The sequence below is a fragment of the Equus quagga genome, chromosome 3 (assembly GCF_021613505.1).
Source record: "Equus quagga isolate Etosha38 chromosome 3, UCLA_HA_Equagga_1.0, whole genome shotgun sequence".
Taxonomy (NCBI): domain Eukaryota; kingdom Metazoa; phylum Chordata; class Mammalia; order Perissodactyla; family Equidae; genus Equus; species Equus quagga.
Window position 1 is genome coordinate 40,168,203 of NC_060269.1, and position 19,443 is coordinate 40,187,645.

The 19,443-nt window shown below is 44.5% G+C and overlaps 1 long non-coding RNA gene across 1 annotated transcript in view; it reads left to right on the forward strand.

Moving 5' to 3' along the window:
- Window positions 1–18,141, forward strand: part of LOC124236732 (uncharacterized) — a 73,232-nt gene extending 55,091 nt beyond the window's left edge. Inside the window, exons 3-4 of the long non-coding RNA XR_006887857.1 lie at window positions 11,242–15,621; window positions 17,430–18,141. This is a non-coding gene — a long non-coding RNA (uncharacterized LOC124236732). The remainder of the gene's footprint in view (window positions 1–11,241; window positions 15,622–17,429) is intronic.
- Window positions 18,142–19,443: the final 1,302 nt, after the last annotated feature.

A 19,443-nucleotide genomic window follows, 5' to 3' on the forward strand; every position in this document is an offset into this window, starting at 1 on the left:
AAATCAGCCACTATGTTCTGTGGATCTCTAAAACACTTTTTACATGTGCTTCTCCCTTTTATCATTATCACTCTAAATTATTACTTTTGCAATAATTTAATGTAATTTGGTTCCTGTTTCTACATCTTCTAATCTATCTGACTTGCTGCCACTAGACTAATGTTGCTTAATATATCTTGAACGAATAACCTAAGCAAGGTTTTAATTATATTACCTGCTAGCCACCTCCCTATTGTCAACTAAATGAAATTCAGACTAAATGAAATTTAGCCTTCTAAATAGTTCTAGAGTCTATCTGTATTTTTAAAGCTTTAAATCTTTCATATACTCTGTGTTTCCATCATTTTTAAAGCTGTGTCCTGCAACACAATAGTGCCCTTCAGGAGGTTAATACTTCTTCCTTGATAAAAAGAATGTTCTTTGATAATTAAATTTAACCAACATCAAAGAGCTTTCCTGCACAATCTCTCACAGCCTTTGCTATTCAAATATACACTGTGAATTTCCAGTTGAGGGGGAAATTATGTGGTATTTCTCAATGCTGTTTGGCCATGAACCCTATTTAAGGGACCATGGCTTATCTCACTAGACGCTAACGTTCCCAGGATCACATTTTGAAACAGCCTGATACAGATGCTTCTTTATTCCCCAAACATACTCCCTTTCTAACATCATTATCTTAGATTAGAACAGTGGTTCTCACCACGGTTTATTTTGCCCTCTAGGGGAAATTTAGCAATGTCTAGAGACATTTTAGTTGTCAGAACTGGGAGGGGAGTGGGTAGAAACCAGAGATGCCACTAAACATCCTACAATGCACAGGATAGCCCCCACAGCAAACAATTATCCCAGCTCAGAATGTCAATAGAGCCAAGACTGAGAAACCCTGATCTAGAATACCCTCTCCTCACTTCATCTTCCTTCTGCCATTAAAAGCTGTATCCATTTCTTAAAGTCCAGATCAAATATTTTCCCTTCAGTGAATGCTTGATTTTACCACTCAGATATTCTCCCTTCTAAGGGGCAAAGTCTACAGCATGTTGAGTGTTTCACTCCTGTAGCATTTATCTAAGTATTTTCCATATTATACATACTTATGTACATTTATAACATCTTATATGAGCCCACAATGTTTTTGAGTGGAGGGACAGTACTGTGATCCTGTTTTTCTTCAACTATCCAGCACAGTAGCAACAGGAAGTTCTTGTTTGAAGAATAAAATGAAGCTTTATCTAACTTCCTTTTTGGTGACCTAAATTTAACTATCCACCCAGCCTTGTCAGTTTTTCCTTCACATTTTCTCCCCATCTTTCTTTTTCCTTCCACGTCTATTGCCACCGCCCGGATTCAGGTATTATGGCTGGGTACCCCTACTACAACAATTGGGTGTCAAGGAGAGAGCTCAGCCGGAAGTCTGCAGGCCTCAAATGACCCCTGGCTCTGCCCCTTCCTACCTGCGTGGCCCCAGGCAAAGTACTTGTCCTTCCCAGGAATTGTAGTTCTCCCTCCAATGTGGAGGTGATTATATCTGCTTTGCAGGGTTTTTGTGAGGATCAGAGATAAGTATATCAAGTACCTGCATCACAATGGGTGCTCCAGAAATGGGCTGGGAAAGTTAATAGCTTCTGAAGGGTTCTTCCTACCCCATCCTGGGCTCCAAAGCCTTTTCTTTGATTCTCCGTTACCCATAAAGTCTAAGCTGCCAGTATTCAGGGCTCTGAATATTCGTTACCATTTTACTCAGAGAAACTTACCTCCAAGTCTCCTTCCCAAACCCTCAACTTCTGACAAACTGGCCCATTCACTGTACTTCAAACAGGCCTGAGCCTTCACCTCTGCACGCTCTGGGTCATGGGGTTTTCCCTCTTCGAAACCCCTCTTCTCCTACATACAAACCCCACCCATCCTTCCACCTCAGTCTCATCTCTTCATTCCATAAAGTCTCTTCAACCCTCTCCACCAACAGGGATCCCTTCTTTTCTGAATATTTGGAGTCCTTATAGTCTTTCACTAATGAGTCAATTAATGTCCTTTGCCTGATGAGGTATCTCACATGGGGAACCATTACAATACATTTTCTATGGTTATCTGGCTTTTGTGTGTTGTCTTGCTTTCTCATTTTAGATTGTAAGCTGCTTGAGGACGGTGACCATACCTCACCAAAGTTGCCTTGCACATGCTAGGGGCTCCGAAAACATTCAGTCCTCTTAACTTGGAACATGTCTTAAAATACCTCTTCTCTTAAACCTTATGCTCACCTTTAGAACGTTCCTCAGGCACAGGTAAAAATGGACAGTGAGATCAAGGCCCTGGACTTAACATGGATTAAACAGGGCTGCCAGGAGAGAGAGGTGCACTCAGGCTCTGAGAGAATTCTTATAAACAAGAATAAAGGCAATCAGACACTAACATTTTAATTAATAATTTTAATGGCTTATCCAAAATAATCCTCCTGATTTGGGAGGATTAAATTCCACTTGACAAACTACCAATCCAAGTGGAAAGATGGAGACATGTGCTGCTCTTGTAGTTACGGCAGAGCCTGGTGGGACTGGAGGGGTCATCCAGCAAAGCGCACATCTAGTGGGAGCTGCTGTCCCCAGGCAAGTGAAAACAACCCTGCACCAGGCGCCAGCATCTTAGAACCAACCACACTTTGGAAATAATTTCAAACCTCCAGGGAAGTTATAAGAATAGGAATAGAACATAGTACACCACATATTCCCTTTAATCAGATTTACCCTTCTTACTCATTTTATTATTTGTGCTCATTCTCTCTTTTTATTTTTCTTTTGATCCATTTGAGATTAAGTGAGATATATCAATGCCCCTTACTCCTAAATACTTCAATGTATATTTCCTAAGAATAATGCTATTTTCTTGCATAACTACTGTAGAGCTATCAACTTCAATAATTTAAACATTAATACTATTCTTTTATCTAATCTACCATCTGTTCTCCAATCTTGTTAATTGGCCCAATAACATCGTTTACAGCATTTTCCACTCCAATATAGGATGAGGTCGAGGGTGAGGGATTGCATTTGTTTGTCACATTCCTTTAGTCTCCTTTATTCGAAATACTTCCACAATTTTTATTTTCTAACATCAACATTCATAAAGTATATCATTTCTTTTAAAAAATAAAATGTTCATAGATTGAAAACTCCGAAGATTCCACAAAAAAAACCTATAACTAATGAACGAATTCAGTAAAGTTGCAGGATATAAAAATCAACATACAAAAATCAGTTGTGTTTCTATACACTTACAGTGACTATTACAAAAAAGAAATTAAGCAAACAATAGCATCAAAAAATAATAAAATACTCAGGAATAAATTTGATCAAGGAGGTTTTACCTAGGAGGTGAAAGACTGACAGGCTGGAAACTACACAACACTCTTTAGAGAAATTAAAGACATGAATAAATGGAAAAACATTCAATATTCATGGATTGGAAGACGTAATATTGTTAAAATGTCTATACTACCCAAAGCGATCTATAGATTCAATAAAATCCCTACCAAAATCTCAATGACATTTTTTGCAGAAATAGAAAAAAACCATCTTAAAATTCATATAGAATCTCAAAGGACTCCAAACAGCCAAAACAATCTTGAAAAAGAAAAACAAAGCTGGAGTCTTCACACTTCTTAATTTCAAAACATATTACAAAGCTATAGTAACCAAACAGCATGGTACTGGCAAAAAGACAGACATATAGACCAATGGAACAGAGTAGAAAGCCCAGAAATAAACCCTCACATATATGGTCGACTGATGTTCCACAAGTGTGCTAAGGTACACAACGGGGAAAGGATAGTCTCTTCAATAAATAGTGTTGGGAAAACTAGATATCCACATGCAAAAGAATTAAGTTGGACCCTTACCTTACACCATATATAAAAGTTAACTCAAAATGGATTAAAAGCCTTAATGTAAGACCTGAAACCATAAAACTCTTAGAAGAAAACATAGGGGAAAGCTTCATGACACTGAATTTGGCAATAATTTCTTGGATATGACACCAAAAATACAAGCGACAAAAGGAAAAATAGACAAATGGGACTACATCAAATTGAAAGTGCTGCATAGCAAAAGAAACAATCAACAGACTGAAAAGGCAACCTATGGAAAGGGGGAAATATTTGCAAACCACATATCTGGTAACAGGATAATAGAATCCAGAATATATAAAGAATCCATACAACTCAACAACAAAAACCAAACAATCCAATTTTAAAAATTTACAAAGGACTTGAATAGACATTTCTCCAAAGAAGAAATACAGATGGCCAACAACCATATGAAAAGGTGCTCAACAACACTGAACAACAGGGAAATGCAAATCAAAACAATAATAAGATATCACTTCACACCATCAGAATGGCCACTATCAAAAAACTAGAAAATAAGAAATGTTGGCAAGGATATGGAGAAAAAGGAACCCTAGTGCAGCGTTGGTGGGAATGTAAAATGATATAGCCACTATGGAAAACAGTATGGCGGTTTCTCAAAAAATTAAAAATAGTATTACCATATGATCCAGCAATCCCACTTTGAGGTATATAGCCAAAAGAATTGAAAGCAGGATCGTGAAGAAATATTTGCACACCCATGTCCATAGCAGCACTACTCACAATAGCCATGAGGGTGAAGCAACTTAAATGTCCATCAACAGCTATTATGAATGGATAAAAAAAATGTGGCATATGTAACTATATATTCAATATACAATGGAATATTATTCAGCCTTAAAAAAGAAAACAAATCTTGTCAAATGCTACAATATGCATGAAACTTGAGGACATTATGCTAAATGAAATAAACTAGTCATAAAAACACAAATACTGCACAATTCCACATATATGAAGTGTATAAAATAGTCAGATTCTTAAAAGCAGCCAGTAGAATGGTGGTTGCCAGTGTCTTTGGGGGAGGGGGGAAAAGGAGAGTTGTTCAATGGATACAGAGTTTTAGTTTCTCAAGATGAAAAGTTCTAGAGATCTGTTGCACAACAATGTGCATATAGTTAACACTACTGTATTGTACGCTTAAAAATGGTTAAGATGGTAGATTTTATGTTACGTCTTTTACCACAATAAAATAACTAACTAAATTAATAAAATGTTCACCGTTGGGGGTTTGTTGGATGATTCCTCATGGTTGGATTCTGGTGATGCCGAAACACTACCAAAGTCATGCTGTGTTCTTCTCATAGTGTCCCGTCTGGAGGCACATGATGTCCATCTGTCCCTCATTGCCGATGTTAATTTTGATGAAGACATGATCTTCTTTCTCCACTGGATAGTTACTCGGCTTCTCTTTGCAACTAATGAGCAATCTGTAGGGAGACACTTTGAGACTATGAAAATATGCTGCTTCTTATCAAAATTCCCCCTAAAGTTAGCATCCATTGAGCCATTCTTGTCCATACAAATCTTTACCAAGATGGCTTAAAAATGGTGATTTTTTAACATGAAAAATTTTCAAACATTTTCAACCATGATTTCCTTCACATTTATTGACTGCGTTTGACATTCTGCTATAAGCAAAAGGGCTTTGTTCTCATTTTTTCATTCATTCACTCATTCATTTATGTACTTATAATTGGAATGGGCTCATAGATTCCTATTTTTTTAATGGTCTATAATCCATTATTGTCCTCCATTATTTTGGTGCTCAAATGGTTCCAGAATTGGCCAGCAGGAGCCCCTTTCAGCTGCTCCTGTGTCCTTGTGCCCCCATCATTTTTTGAACACTTGCGTACTTTCTGGCAACAAAAAATGCTTAGCATCTTTTCAAATCCTAAGTAAAATCAAGAGAGAGGGAGGAGAAAAGCAAAAAAGAGAAATAAAGTAGAATACCAGGGGACAAGAGAAAGAGAGAAATGAGGAGGATCATGTGGCAGAGATTCAGATCCATTGGCCCCCTCTGTGAGAGGTGGCCCGTCCTCCCCACCCTGTGCCAGAGAGCAGAGTTGTGCCTGTGAGAGACGGAGGTGAACTCTGTACGCTGGGCCTTTGGAAGCAACAGGCTCTGTGCATTGGTCATGACTGTCAGTTGCAAATGATGGAAACTCAACACAAACAGGAGGGGAGAGAAAGATTGAGAATTTATTGGCTTATATAACTGGAAATAATGGTGTCAGTTGCACACAAAGCTGAGTGTCGATGCGTAAATCGATGCCAGAAATCAATCACTCTCTCTCTCTCCCCATGCCTGTCCCTCTCTCTCCATCTTCCTCTCTCTCTCTCTCTCTCTCTCTCTTCCTCTCTCTCTCTCTCCATCTCTCAGTCCTGCTTGGCTTGATTCTGTCTTGCCTTTATTTTCGGTCAGTCTCTTCTCCCAAGTTGGCAGAGGTACCGCCAGCCATGCTAGATTAATGCTACTAGTTTAGAAACTCCAGCAGAGATAGAGCAGCTGTTGCCCAAAGACTGTGACAAGAATCCCGGGGTGTCCCTGAGTGGCCTGTGCCTGAACCAGTCACTGTGCCTGGGAAGGGCAGTACTCTCATTGACCTGTCCTGAGCCATGTGCTCCCCTCTAGGGCTAGAATTGTGGGTGAAGTCCCCCAAACCACATGCGTTGAGACTGGAGGGAGGGACAGTGCCCCAAAGAATCCCTGGGGGGAAAGGGATGTTGGGAAGCCTAAAACAAAATTTCACTGGGTGTAGAACACAGGGCACTTGGTACCAGAAGTTGGACTTTGAGATGCACAAATAAACCACATCCCAGCCTCTTTGTCGTGACCATCTCTTTCCCTGTACACAAGCTCCCTTACAAGAGAGAAAACCTTAACTCTCCCCACTCAAGACAGGCCTCTGTCCATCTGACTTCGCTTCCGGCCTGGGAAGTGCTGTTGGTCACCTGGTGGGTGCCAACAGGTAGGAGAGAAGGGGACCTGCACCAGGAGCACAGAGGACGTGAACCAGCCCAGAGCCCTTTGTGGGGAGGCTCTCTGTCCATCTGGACAGGTCTTATTTCATTGTTTCTGTCACGGCCCTGGCGGGCCCAACAGGGAAATGTCAGTCACGGTGGTGTGTTACGTCATGTCACGTGGCAATCGAATGTGCTGTGAACATAAGCTGACAGGAGAGCTCCAGCGATCTGCTTATCTGGATGCCACCCTTGCTGAGTAAAGGGTCATTATCAGAATTATTCACACAGAATTACAGCAGTTGGAAGCTTGCGGATTGTTCATTACATCACCCTCATTTGAGTCACTCAGCACAGATTGAACCTCAAAGAGCCTGCCCTCACCCTTTCCCCCATTCTCCTCCCTCCTGCCCTCCCTTTTCCTGGCACATTAGCAGCTTCTCCCTTCCCCCAGCCAGGAGTGAGAAGTTACACCGGGTCAGCCTCAGGCACGGTCCTTCCTGCTGCCTAGCATGTCTTTTCTGAGTTCATTGCACCGACGTGAGCAGAGCTACGAGCCAGGAGGCCTCTGGACGGGCAGGGCTTGGCAGTTAAACCCACTCCTAGAACAGTCCCGCCACTGACTTTGGTATCAAAATGTCAAAACAAGCGACTTAATTGACCTGTTAAATTTCAGGTCTGGTTCCCACGGCGGCTGCCCACTTAACACACGCCTTGCAAAGGAAAAGATACAAGTATTCAGAGGAGGAGGCACCTTTGAGAACCCGTAGACCCACCAAAATGTTCCCCAGCTTGCTCACATGTGCCAGCCTGGGCCTCCACCCTCACCACACCTACCCTCCTGCCTCCTCCTCGTCCAACAAGCCTGCGCCTGCAGTGCAAACATGCCGAGCTCACCCCACACATGCACATCCCCATGCAAAACCCAACCGAACCGAGGGTGGAAGCTGTGGGAAAGAGGCGGGAATGGAGAAGGTGGTTAACCAGGTGGGTTCAAAAGTGTGGGCTTCTTCATTGCTCCCATCCAATAACAACGCATGTGAATAACGTGCCCTGAACTTCAAGGCAGGCACGCCGCAAGAAGATCAAGGCTGGTTGGGAAGGGAGAAATTCTCTGTAGGCCATTTATTGATTTGTTTTTAAAGTATGTTTCAAATTCTTAAGTGTGTATGTATATAGTATTTTAAACAAAGCTTTAGAACTGAGCAGCACCTCACCCTCATCTCTTGGCGCAGCTGCTCCAGAAAACAGTGTCTTTGGTACGTGGTGATTGTAATGTGTTGCACAAAAGCAGGCTCTTGGTTCGTTAACTTTTTGAGGTTCTGAGTGGGCCAGATGTTCCTCTTGTTCTTATAGGCCCAGAAGCCAGAGGGGCACAGTGTTGGGCTGGAAGGGACTCTGCAATGTGTTTGGCCAAACTTCCAGTTACCCAGAGCAGTGGAAGGACCTACCCAAAGACACAGCATCCAGAGAACATCCAGGAGTAGACCCTGGGCGTTCATTTCCTAGGGCTGCAGTAACCAAGGACCACAGCTGGGGTGGCTTGCACAACAGAAACTTGCTGTGTGCCAGTTTTGGAAGCTGGAAGTCCAAAATTAAGGCACCAGCAGGATTAGTTCCTTCTGGGGGCTGTGAGGGAAGGCTCTGTTCTGGGCTCTCTCCTTGGCTTGGCGATGGACATCTTCATCTTTGCATGGCACTCTCCTGTGGGTCCAAATCTGTGTCCAAATTCCCTTTTGTACAGGACATCCATTATTTTGGATGAAGGTGCACCCTGCTGACCTCATCTTCACTTGATAACCTCTGTAAAGACCCTCTCTCCAAATAAGGTCACATTCTGAGGTACTGAGGGGGAGCCAACATATATTTAGGGGGAGGACACAATTCAACTCATAACACCCTGGTTTTCTTGATCTTTTGCTCAGCTGTGTTTCTGCTCTCAAGGTAGGGCCTTGGCACTAATGCCTCATAATTTTTCTGTCACATCTCTTGAGTGGCTGAATACTCTTGACAAACTCTCATGTCCATGGCTTATGGGGAGTTCTTACAATCTGAGATTCAGGAGATGAGAAATGTGGGCTTTCTTTCCCCCAAGATCTCAGGGCCATGGGCTGCTGAAGGCCGGAAGGAGTTCTGAACGGCCCCCTGGTAATGGTGGACTCCAGGCTGCAGGGCCTTCCTCTTCCGGTTCCCCTCGGCCCAACTCTGAGCTGCTCTGGGGCCGTGGCCTCTATATTCCGAGTGGGAGCTGTAGATGTGGCAATGAGGACATCTGGACTGGGTGCTTAGGGGTTATTCTAGCCAAAAGGGGCAAAATGACACTGTGGTGCTTGCCTGCGGCTCTTCTCTTTACCCCGTGGTGACTGAAGCCCAAATGCTTCTGGCCTCTTGAAACAAGTGAACTGACAGGTTGTCCCGGCTTTCGGCCTTGACAAGTGGGGGTGCATTGGTGACTACCTCCAGCTTTAACTAAAGTGTCTGGGCAAGTGATAAAAGAGTCTCCCACCTTTCTACCTTTTCCAGTCCCAGACAAGGAAAAGCAAACCAATCTGTGCCTGAGAAAACTTCCACCTGCTCAGTTGCACCCCATTCCTTCCTCCACACCCTAGCCTCCTGCCCCCTCCCCCAACTTGTTACTCCTGATCTGTGAGGTGAACAGCTCCTTCTGAGCTGGGTTCCTGTTTCATCTCCTTCCTGTTAATTAACGTGAAGTACCCGTTTCTGAGAAGTGCCCGACTATTTATTTCAGAACAGGCAAGTCTGAACACAGCTCTCCCAACCACAGCAGGAGAAAGAAGCGGTAAAGTTACATAGCTCACCTCGAGGACAGTCGTGGGCACTGGGATCCCAGCATTAGGGAGAAGGGTGTTCCTTTTTAGGACACAAAGTTCAGGGCCTTAGATATCCTCTCTGGAGGGCCAGCCTTACCAGGATGCAAAGCAGGGGCTTCAAACAGGATCTACTGCCCAGAGCCACTTTTCACAACATGATCAACCCCGATCCCCAAATTACACTATTAGAAATCCTATCCTTTGGCTCCTGCAGATTTTGCAGAGCCCTTTTAAAACACAAGTACTCTCAGAGAATGTTTTACTTTAGCAAGCAAGATTCTTCAAAACTGGGGCACAAACTTCCCGCTGTGGTCAGGATGGGCCACTGAAGAGTTAGGGAGAGAAGGGGTTAGAGGAGAAAGGGTGGGCCCTGACAGTTGGGTGGGGGTGAGGGACCCTGGAGAGAGACTGCTGAGGGATTTTGCTCAGGGACAGCCTTGTTCTGTGGTTACTGATCAAAAATGTCAAGTTGGGGTCACTTTAGTCACTGCCATCTACCAAAGAAGACAAAGGCCAGTTTGTGGTCAGGAAGCCCAAGGCAAGAGGTTGCACTTGGAGAAGGTTAAGTCTGTAATGCATTAGTCTCGTGAAAATGGTCTTTAGACAGTGAAGGAAGTTGTAAATGAGAAGGGGAACCTGATAGACGAGCTCTTCATATTTTTTTTTCTATTTTACTGCAGAACATTCATGGGGAAAAAAATCAGAATTCCTCCGGCATTTTTTCCTTTCAAGAACTCTCTCAACTCGGGGATAAAACCTCGGAACTCAAACGGCTCTTTCTTTCCCTCATTCTGTGAAAGGCCTCAAAGGGGAGTTTGCAGCCTGTGCTGTGGGGTTGGGATGTTGTTATGAAACTTGGGGTCGAGTACTTTAAATCGGGGGAAAATTAAAAAGAGGCCCGCCACACTGTGCAAGTTCCCAGGCTTTCATAGGTAACACAGACTGGTTCCCCGCAGCCTACAAATCAAAAGATCCAGCTCCTTTGTGCGAGGAATTTGCATCTGAGGCAAAGATTTATAGTGAATGGCCACCAGATGGTGTCTTAGTTCTCCTCAAGCTAATATTCTGGCTTTCTTTGTTCTCTTTGCTGATGAGAGCTGACATTTCATGGGAAGAACAGTCAATGCCAGGGAAGATGGTGGGGCCAAGGGAGCAACGAGTATGATTTTATTTGTTCAGCCTGACAAGACTTCAAGCTCATAAATGCGGGGAGCCACAGGCATTGACCTAGAGCTAATATAAATGCATATTTCTTCACACGGTGGGATGCAACGATGAAAGTCATATCAGCTCCCAACATGTATTCGGACCTGACTCAGTGTTAATTGCTCCCATCAAGCGTGTTGATGCTGGATTCAAAGCTGATCTCTGGCTCTGGGGGTGTTTGGGTGGCCTAGCTGTAGGGGCAGATAAACTCCATTCTCATGGAGCCAGCTTTACAAACCACACCAACTTTCTAAATGCATCATGTCAGTTTAATTCTTAAAAAGTTAACTTTTAGAGACTAAAATAATTTTTTTTCTTTTCCAGCAGAAAGAGAAAACAGGAATCCAAGTTGGAAAATTCAGTTCTCAATGAACATAATGACCTTCATAATTTTCTTCTCTGTAGCAGATATTTTGATGGCTATTCCCAAGGACCTCACCGTTTACGCAAGATAACTGGTCTGACATTCCTGTGTTATCAAATCTCCCTTCAGACACTTCCAGAATCTGGAGAGTGGTTGTGAGCTGATAACAGTGTAGGAGTGCCAGTACCAACAATGACTTTGGATCTTGGGGTCCTTGTACCCTCATGAAATAGCCCTGTTCACCTTGTAGAACTGTGTCTTCTCTCCTTGGAAATGTTTAATGTCTGGCTGTCACGGCCAGTTTTACTATTTAGGACATGCGCACATACATCAACCTTAGGCAGAGCATTAAGAAGAGAGAATCCTTGTCTCCATCTTTTCCCTTTCACTTCCCAATTCCCCAGGCATCAATGCCCCGATTCCTTTCCCCAGGGTTTATCTCAGAGCATGAAGACCAGGCATGCTGTGGTTGGGCCAGCCAGGATGCCATTTACTCCACCAGAGGGAAGAGTCAATGCACTGAGGACAATTCCTGTAACTTTTCAGCACCTGAGGGTGTCGGAGAAGAATGTGGTGAGACCATCCATCCATGCTTCTGTGTCTTATCCTCCCTGGACATGCCATCCGTGGACTTCAAATCCGTCTCCGTGGGAAGCAAGCCCCAGGTTGTGCGTCTATCGCAAACCGCGTCTCCATCTTTGCGGACCAAGCTCAGTTTACTTTCACGTATACAAATGGGGCTGCTGGCCAGAGGCCTCCCAGGGATTTCAGCGCGTGGGTTCGCGTGTGCTACTGACAGCAATTCTCTCTCTCACTGATTTAGAACGTCCACCTTGGTATGGCATGCATCTACTTCTTAACCTTTATTTACTTTGAATGTTGATCCCAGCACACCATTTGCAGAAAACACAAAGGTGTTTCAAAAGAGCTGACAGGACCTAGTGGCTTGACACCCAGGTCTCCTGTCTTACCGGTCAACTAAGAGTAGCAGCAATGCAGCTGATGGAAATATCACGCCCATGAGAGTCAGACCAACTGGTTAAACTCTTGGCTCTGCCATGTGGAAGCTGTGTGGCTTAGCACTGATTTCTACTGGGAACAAGTTTCTACTCCATTCCCACGCCACAGTCAGAGAGTTGAGGGGGCAAATAGGTCTTTACCCGGAAGCCCTGGAAACCTGATCGCACGGTTGGCTGTGCGCCACCTGGTGGTGGAAAGAGGTAAAGCAGCATCCTGAGGACAACAGAGTTTTGGAGCAAGAGGGACTTTTTAAAATGACTTTAATCTTGCCCCCTTATTTTCAATGGAGGAAATTCAGGCTTAGAGAGAATGACCGGCTTGTCTGAGTTCTCACAGGGGTAGAGTGTTGTGGTTAAGAGCAAGCATTCTGGCGTCGCTGTGTCTGAATCCAGCCTTGGCAGTCAGGAGCTGGCAGTGTAACCTTGGGCAAGTTTTGTAACTTCTCAGTAATCAGGTTTCTTATCTATGAAATCATGCTCGCCACCTCAAGGGTTTTTAAGATGACTAAATTAGACAATGCGTGTAGAAGTGCTTAGAACTGTGCCTGACTTCGGTAAGAGATAAATCTCTTACAGCAATTTATCCATCTTTAATAATTTTCCCTACAATGGAGAACACTCTTGCGATTTCTCATTCTGACCTGAGAGTAGGAGAATGAAGAATCGTAAAGACCATAGAAGAAAGCAGCAGCAGATATCTGGCTTTCGGAGGGAACATTTGACTCTGGTCTTTGAGTAAAGGGAGAGTGGAAGCTGCCATTGGATGCCATTGTGGCTCAAATTCATCACCGCAGATTCAATGTCTTGGGTACTCTATCAATATTTGCTAAATGAGTGAAGGGAAAGGGGCCTGAGCACAGGGCTTGTGGACAGGAGTGACTCTTGTCTCAGAAAAGAGAGATAGGAAAGAGAACTCAGAGAAGTCTCATTTGGCCCTGTCCACTTGTGGCCCCAAAGGCCAGCTGGGAACCACTGCAGCAGGAATTTCTCTGGCTTCCTCTGTTCTTATAGTAATGACATTTACAAAGCCCACTTACTTAATGCTACAGATACCGTATTCTTTCAATAAGTGTGGACACCTTCATCCTGTCTGTGGCTGGTCTGGCAGTTCCATTGAAAACAGGACAGGTGAACCCTGCCAGAAGCCAGGGAGACAGGAGGGAAGAAAGGAAATGAATACCTCCACCTCTTTCTCCTCCTTCTCTCTAATCTACTAATGGTGCCTCCCATGGGTCTGACCCAAGTCAGAGCCAGGGGCCAAGGAGCCCAGGTGATGCAGCCCAGAGCCGTCAGCCTGCCAGGCTGAGGAACAGCTCAGAACACGGATCCGAGGGAGCAATGGAGAAGAATATGCACAGCTCGTACATATGCATAGGAAGTTTAAATTTTTCTGTTATTTATATATTCAACAGTACCTCTCTCAGTTTGAAGAAGTTCTTCATAACCTCATCTTATGGTATTGTATTTCCACTCGTGGTGAAAAAAAAAAAGGATTTTTTTCCCCTTATCCTTCCCCAATCCCTTTGCTTATTCTCCTCCAAATTCTTGTTGTGGCTCACACCCAGTATCCACTATGATGGTGGATATTAGGAACTTAGATGGAAATGGATAGAGAAACAGACAAGTGCACTTTTCTAGAACATTCCTCACCTTCCCCAACCTTCAGTTTGTTCTCAGGGGCCTGCCCATGATGCTGGTGCCTATGCAGAGTCCAGGAGGGAAAGATGGAAAGAGGGTGAAGTGGGAGACTCATGGAGAAGGAAAAGGAGAGAAAGGCTCGATGGTGTCTTGATTTGCAGTAGGCACCATAGCTAAGGTTCCTTCACTCTATTTCTATAGGCCCATGGACCCACTCATTGAATCAATTAATATTTATTGAATATATAATTGGGCCAGACACCGTGCTAAGCACTGATGAGCAATGCACAGCCCTGCCTGTAGGGATCTTAGAGTCTACTTATATTTCACTGGTGCTGACAATGTACAGCAGTTCACATGTATCACCCGATACAGGATGTGCCCGAGACAGGATGGAGCCCTGAGGAGGGTACTGAAAGGTTAGGGAAGGCTTCCTGAGTTGACTCTTAGGAACCGAGTATGGGGCCAGGAGATGAACAGATGAAGGGAGCGGAGGGAGGAGAGGACACACTGGCAGAAGGGAGATCTTGTGCAAAGGCATGAAACAGCCAGAAGAGTTTGAGGCTGTTCTGGGAGACTGGGGCAAAGCGTGTAGGAAGCCCGGAGAGGAGGCTCAGGGGAAGTAGGCAGGTCCCAGAGCACCTGAAGGATACGGTAAGTACTTCGATTTTATTCTGAGGAGAACAGGAAGGCATCAAAGAGTTCCTCTCAGAGAGTAACTTGGCAAACACCAGTGTTAAAAACAATCATGGCGGCCGTAGTGAGGAGGCTGAGTGGGGCTGAGAAATGGGAGTAGAGGGCTCTTACAGTAAACTGGGCAACTGATGGCAAATCCTGACCTTAGCTGGCTGCGATCAGAGACCGGGAATAAGGGATGACACAGTCCATAAAGAGAGGGCGGAGAGAGACAGCATCCAGGAACATCAGCTTCAGTTTCTGCCTCAAGTAATTTGTCTTTTCTGCTTACACAAAATTACTCCGTGAATTTTGCTCCCTGTTTCAGTTAAATGCAACACGGAGAGGGGAGAAAACCCTTTCTAGATAAACATCTATTCCTTACAGAACCCACAGTCTCTACTGTCTACTTTGTTTATGAATTTCTACTTGATTATCAGAGAGATGTGACTCTGATCACATCAAGCCCTTGAGGGCTTGTTCTTGGCAACACTAAGTCCCGTGGAAACTCTTGCTGGAACAATCCAGTGCTCCCAAGCTCCCAGGTTAGGGTCTGATGTGTGTCTCTGCCCAGACGCCTCGAGTGCGGGCAGCAACGCAGACCATTGCCTTCAGCAAGGCGAAGGGGATCCTGGCTGTATGGTTTTTACCATTTTCCATCTTCAATTGGATGACTTTCTTTTAAAATTCTTCCAGTTCGTTGATGTGGAACAGCTACAGTTAAAACATGTTCCACAAACTGACTCAACAAGCTTGCCTGGTTTATCATTGACTGGCTCCGTGTCAAACCCCTAAGTTTATATCTGTCCCCCGGAGACTGGACATGGACTCCATTTGTAGAAAAGAGCTATTTTGGAATGAATGTTGCTGCTCCCCATTTTCTTTGACAGCTTCTTCCCGAATGTCATGAGAAGCCTCAGGAGGACAGTTTGGGGTAATCTGAAGTCCATATTCCCACCTGTAACCCGTGAGACTGAGTCAAGACCAGCTGACCTTTGAAGCAGAAAGGTTAGTTTTGGAAACACCAATTTAATTTCTGTTCAGTTATCAATAGTGAGATTAAAGCATGTGGTGAAGGAGTCTGAGAGCACATGTTCTTTCAAAACGTAGCTAACAATGAAACAGCTTGATGCAATAGTAATTTCCTTTGCAGAAAGTATAAAAAATGTAAACTCATTGAAGAAAAACTGTAAGACAGCATATAAATACAGCATGCATTTGTGAAAGTGTGTTTACGCCAGCAGATTGCTATTTTAATGCAATTCTAACAAAAGTTGTATAAGATAATCATAATAAAAGGCAATTATAATACTGCTGCTTTCCGAACGAGAAATTTTGCGTCTTTAAAGAACAAAGTTATTTTCCTGAAGGAGTCTTCATAGAGAAAGAGAAAGAAGCCTCAGCTTGAAGCATTCGGCTGCTGCGTTGGAATTTGCAAGTCAAAACTTATTTACATCTAAATCTCAGAACAGAGAAGAAAGCCACGAAAGATTACTTAGAGGAGAAATTTTAGAGACGATTAGAAATTTCTTTGAGTAAACTAGGAGAAGGGAAACAAAGTGAGACACGTGTGAATGTGCAGACAGCTGGCCTAGCTAAAGCAATTCTGATAACAGTTTAACAGGTATAATGCCAGTAAGCACGTCTATACGAGGCAGCCCATGCGCCCAGCTCTACAAAGGAGACGCAACACGCATTAGACGTGGTCCCTGGCTTTGGGTTCGTTTTCCGTGTGGTTGGGAATATAAGACACTGCAACACAAGACAAGCACACACACAAGAGCAGTCATTGCATGCGATCTGAATACATGCTTTTCTTCTTTTGGAACAGAAACTGCACAATAAGACAGTTCAAGCCACTCAACAAATGGGCAACAGAGACCTAATAGGCACAGCTTTCAAGTTATTTAAAAATAGCTTTTGTCTTTCGGCTTCATTTTCATTTAATGCAGAACCAGACCGCTTCCCTCTATGTGTATTCTCCCTTTTCTTTCTTTAGCTTTAAGTGGGAATAACAAAGCTGGTTGAGTTAGGTGTGTTTGGAGTCGAAGAATCTCTTGTCAGGCAAGGTCACTGATGACTCATACAAATAAGAGTGATTACAATTGTGGAAAGAGGAGTTTGTCAGTTTAGTCTAAAATCCCAAATAGCAGTGGTCTCTTATAAAGGAAGACCAAAGGTAGGCAGTCTATGGCTAGGAGGATGCTTCAGGGACCCAGACTTCTCTCTTTTTCCTCCACCACTCTCAACTTGAAGCTTCCACCTCGTTGCTTCACGATGGCTGCATGGGCTCCAGCCATCAGGTCCAGATTTTAGACAGCAGAAAAGAGGAGGAAGATAAGAAGGGCATATCCTACCCTTTAAGGTTGCTTCTTAAAAGTCTCACATATTTCTACCTGCACCTCATCAGCCAGAACTTATTCACATGGCCCCACCTAGTTGCAAGGGAGGTAAGAGAATGTGGTCTTTGTTCTGGGCAGTCCTGTGCCCAGCTACAACCAGGGCCTCTCCTGGGAGGCAAGAAGGGGAGAATAGATATTGGAGATCTCTGCCATAAGGAATTAGCCAAAGGGACAAATGCATGAGGGAGCCTGGGTGTCATCATTATCTGAGTGGCACAACTTTCCTTGCTTATCTAGGGAGGAAGGCTGAGCCTGTGTTGGCAGGGGGCACAGGCCTATGACCCTCCCAGGTCCTACCAGGACAGGAAACCAGCTCCCCCTCTAGCCTCCTGCCTGGTCCCGATAGGTCTGTATTCACATCTTTACTAAGTAAGAACCAAATTCTGACGTCTGCTCTCACTGTTTCTTCCCAAGATCATGTATAAATCTGATTCTCCGTGACATTTTGGCCCAGACCAGAGCCCACGAGAAAACTTCAGGCGCTGCAGCTGCAGAGCTGTAACCCCTCTCCTGGTGGCACAGCACTTCTGCCACAGTGCTGGTCCCTAAGGGAAGAGGACCATCAAGAGAATAAGCCGCAGTCGACAGGGGGACGTTCTGCAGCATCAACAGTGGAGACCGTGCCAGGGGACGGCCAGAAACTGCAGGGAACATGGGGCCAAGGTGGGCCCTCGATGACTCTCTTCTGCCTCTGAGGCAAAGCCACTCATACGATGCCTAGCAGCAGGGGCCTGGCATCCTTTGGGTCAGGGGTCCTCTCAGCAGCAGGCAGAGCCATTCAGAGTTCAATTTCCTAGAGACATTCTGTTCCAGGTTCAAATCTGGTTCTGCTACTCATCAGCTGGGGGACCCAGGCAGGTGGCGTAATCTCTTTGTGTCTCAGTTTCCTCATCTATAGGATGGGGGTATATTAGTTTCTTGCGGCTGCTGTATCAGATTTACAATTTGTATAGCAAGTTACCACCTACTCTGTATGTGGTACCAGAAATTTGTTCTTTCACAACTCTGGAGACCAAAGGTCTGAAACGAGAGTCCCTCCAGAGCTCCAGAAGAGCATGCTTTTGTGGGGGGACTGGTCTTGGTCACCCCAAGATATGTCTCTTTGGCATGAGGATTATTTGGGGCTGATTGCTTTGATAAACTGGGACAGGGAAGGAGGCTCTGAGGGGTGGAACTTGCTTGCCCTTTGTTAGGATACATTTACATTGTAAAGGAAATCTCTACCTGTAAAGGTGCCTCCCTCTCTGTACCAGGAAGAAGAAAGGGGATGACCTTCTCTCTAGAAACTCTTAATCAATGCCAAAGGCAAGGACTTAAACCTGCATTTGTTTACTGTGCTTGTCTGGTAACCTCCTGTAACTGACTCCCCCCACCCCCAGCATCCTCCTTTGTCTTTAGCTGGATATGATATTCGGGGTGGTGGTTTCGGCCATTTTGGCAAGTTGCTTGGCTTGCCTGAGCCTCTCCCATGTATACATTGACAAATAGGAATGGCAAGCAATGGGATATATTGGAGTACATGAGGAAGCCATTTGGTGTAAGCCTAATTTGGCCTGACTTTGCTATTTTTTCCAAAAGGGCCTGACTGTGGCCATTGAGTACGCATTGTATATCTGCTTTAAAACATTTACTATGGCAAGAACAAAGGCCCTTGAGATAAAGGTGCGACTTCCCTCTCCCTCCCAATGTTGGCATTTCCTTAAGGATTAAGCATCTTTCCTTAGGCTAGGAACTGATTGCTGCGCTCACCTGTGACCACCCAGCTTGAGACAATAGACTTGCCTCCTGCTATGCCCTCCGAGACAGCAGGCCCACTACCTGCTGTGTCCATCAAGTGCTGTGCCGACAGGGCAATCTTGTGACTATTGTGGGAGGGACATTTCAATCATATGTGAAACAGCCTGTTTGGGGGTATATAACCACTCTGTGCACCCCACTTCTTCGGTGCCCTTTCTTCCTTCGGGAACAAAGGCCTCAGGCCATGGTCCTCATAAAGCTTTGTTTCATTTTCTCCTGCTATTCTGTCTCATGTGAATTTAATTCATCCTCGTGCCAGATGAACCCAGAGAAGGTAGAGGAAATGTCTTTCTCCCCTACACTTTCAAGGCCTCTTCCAGCTTTGGGTGGTGGCCAGCATTCCTCGGCTTATGGCCATGTCACCTCTATCCTGGCTCCATGGTCACGCTGCCTTCTCCAACTCTGTGAGTCTCTAAGCTCCCTCTGATTCTCTCTTATAAGGACACACGATGGCATTTAGGACCCGCCCAGATAATTCAGGATAATCTCCCCACCTCAGGATCCTTAATCACATTGTAAACAGCTTTTTCTGTGTGAGGTGACATTTTTGGGTTCCGGGGCTTGGGGTCTGGTATCTTTGGGGGCTGTTGTTCAGTCTACTACAAGGAGTAACAGTAGTACCGACTTCAAA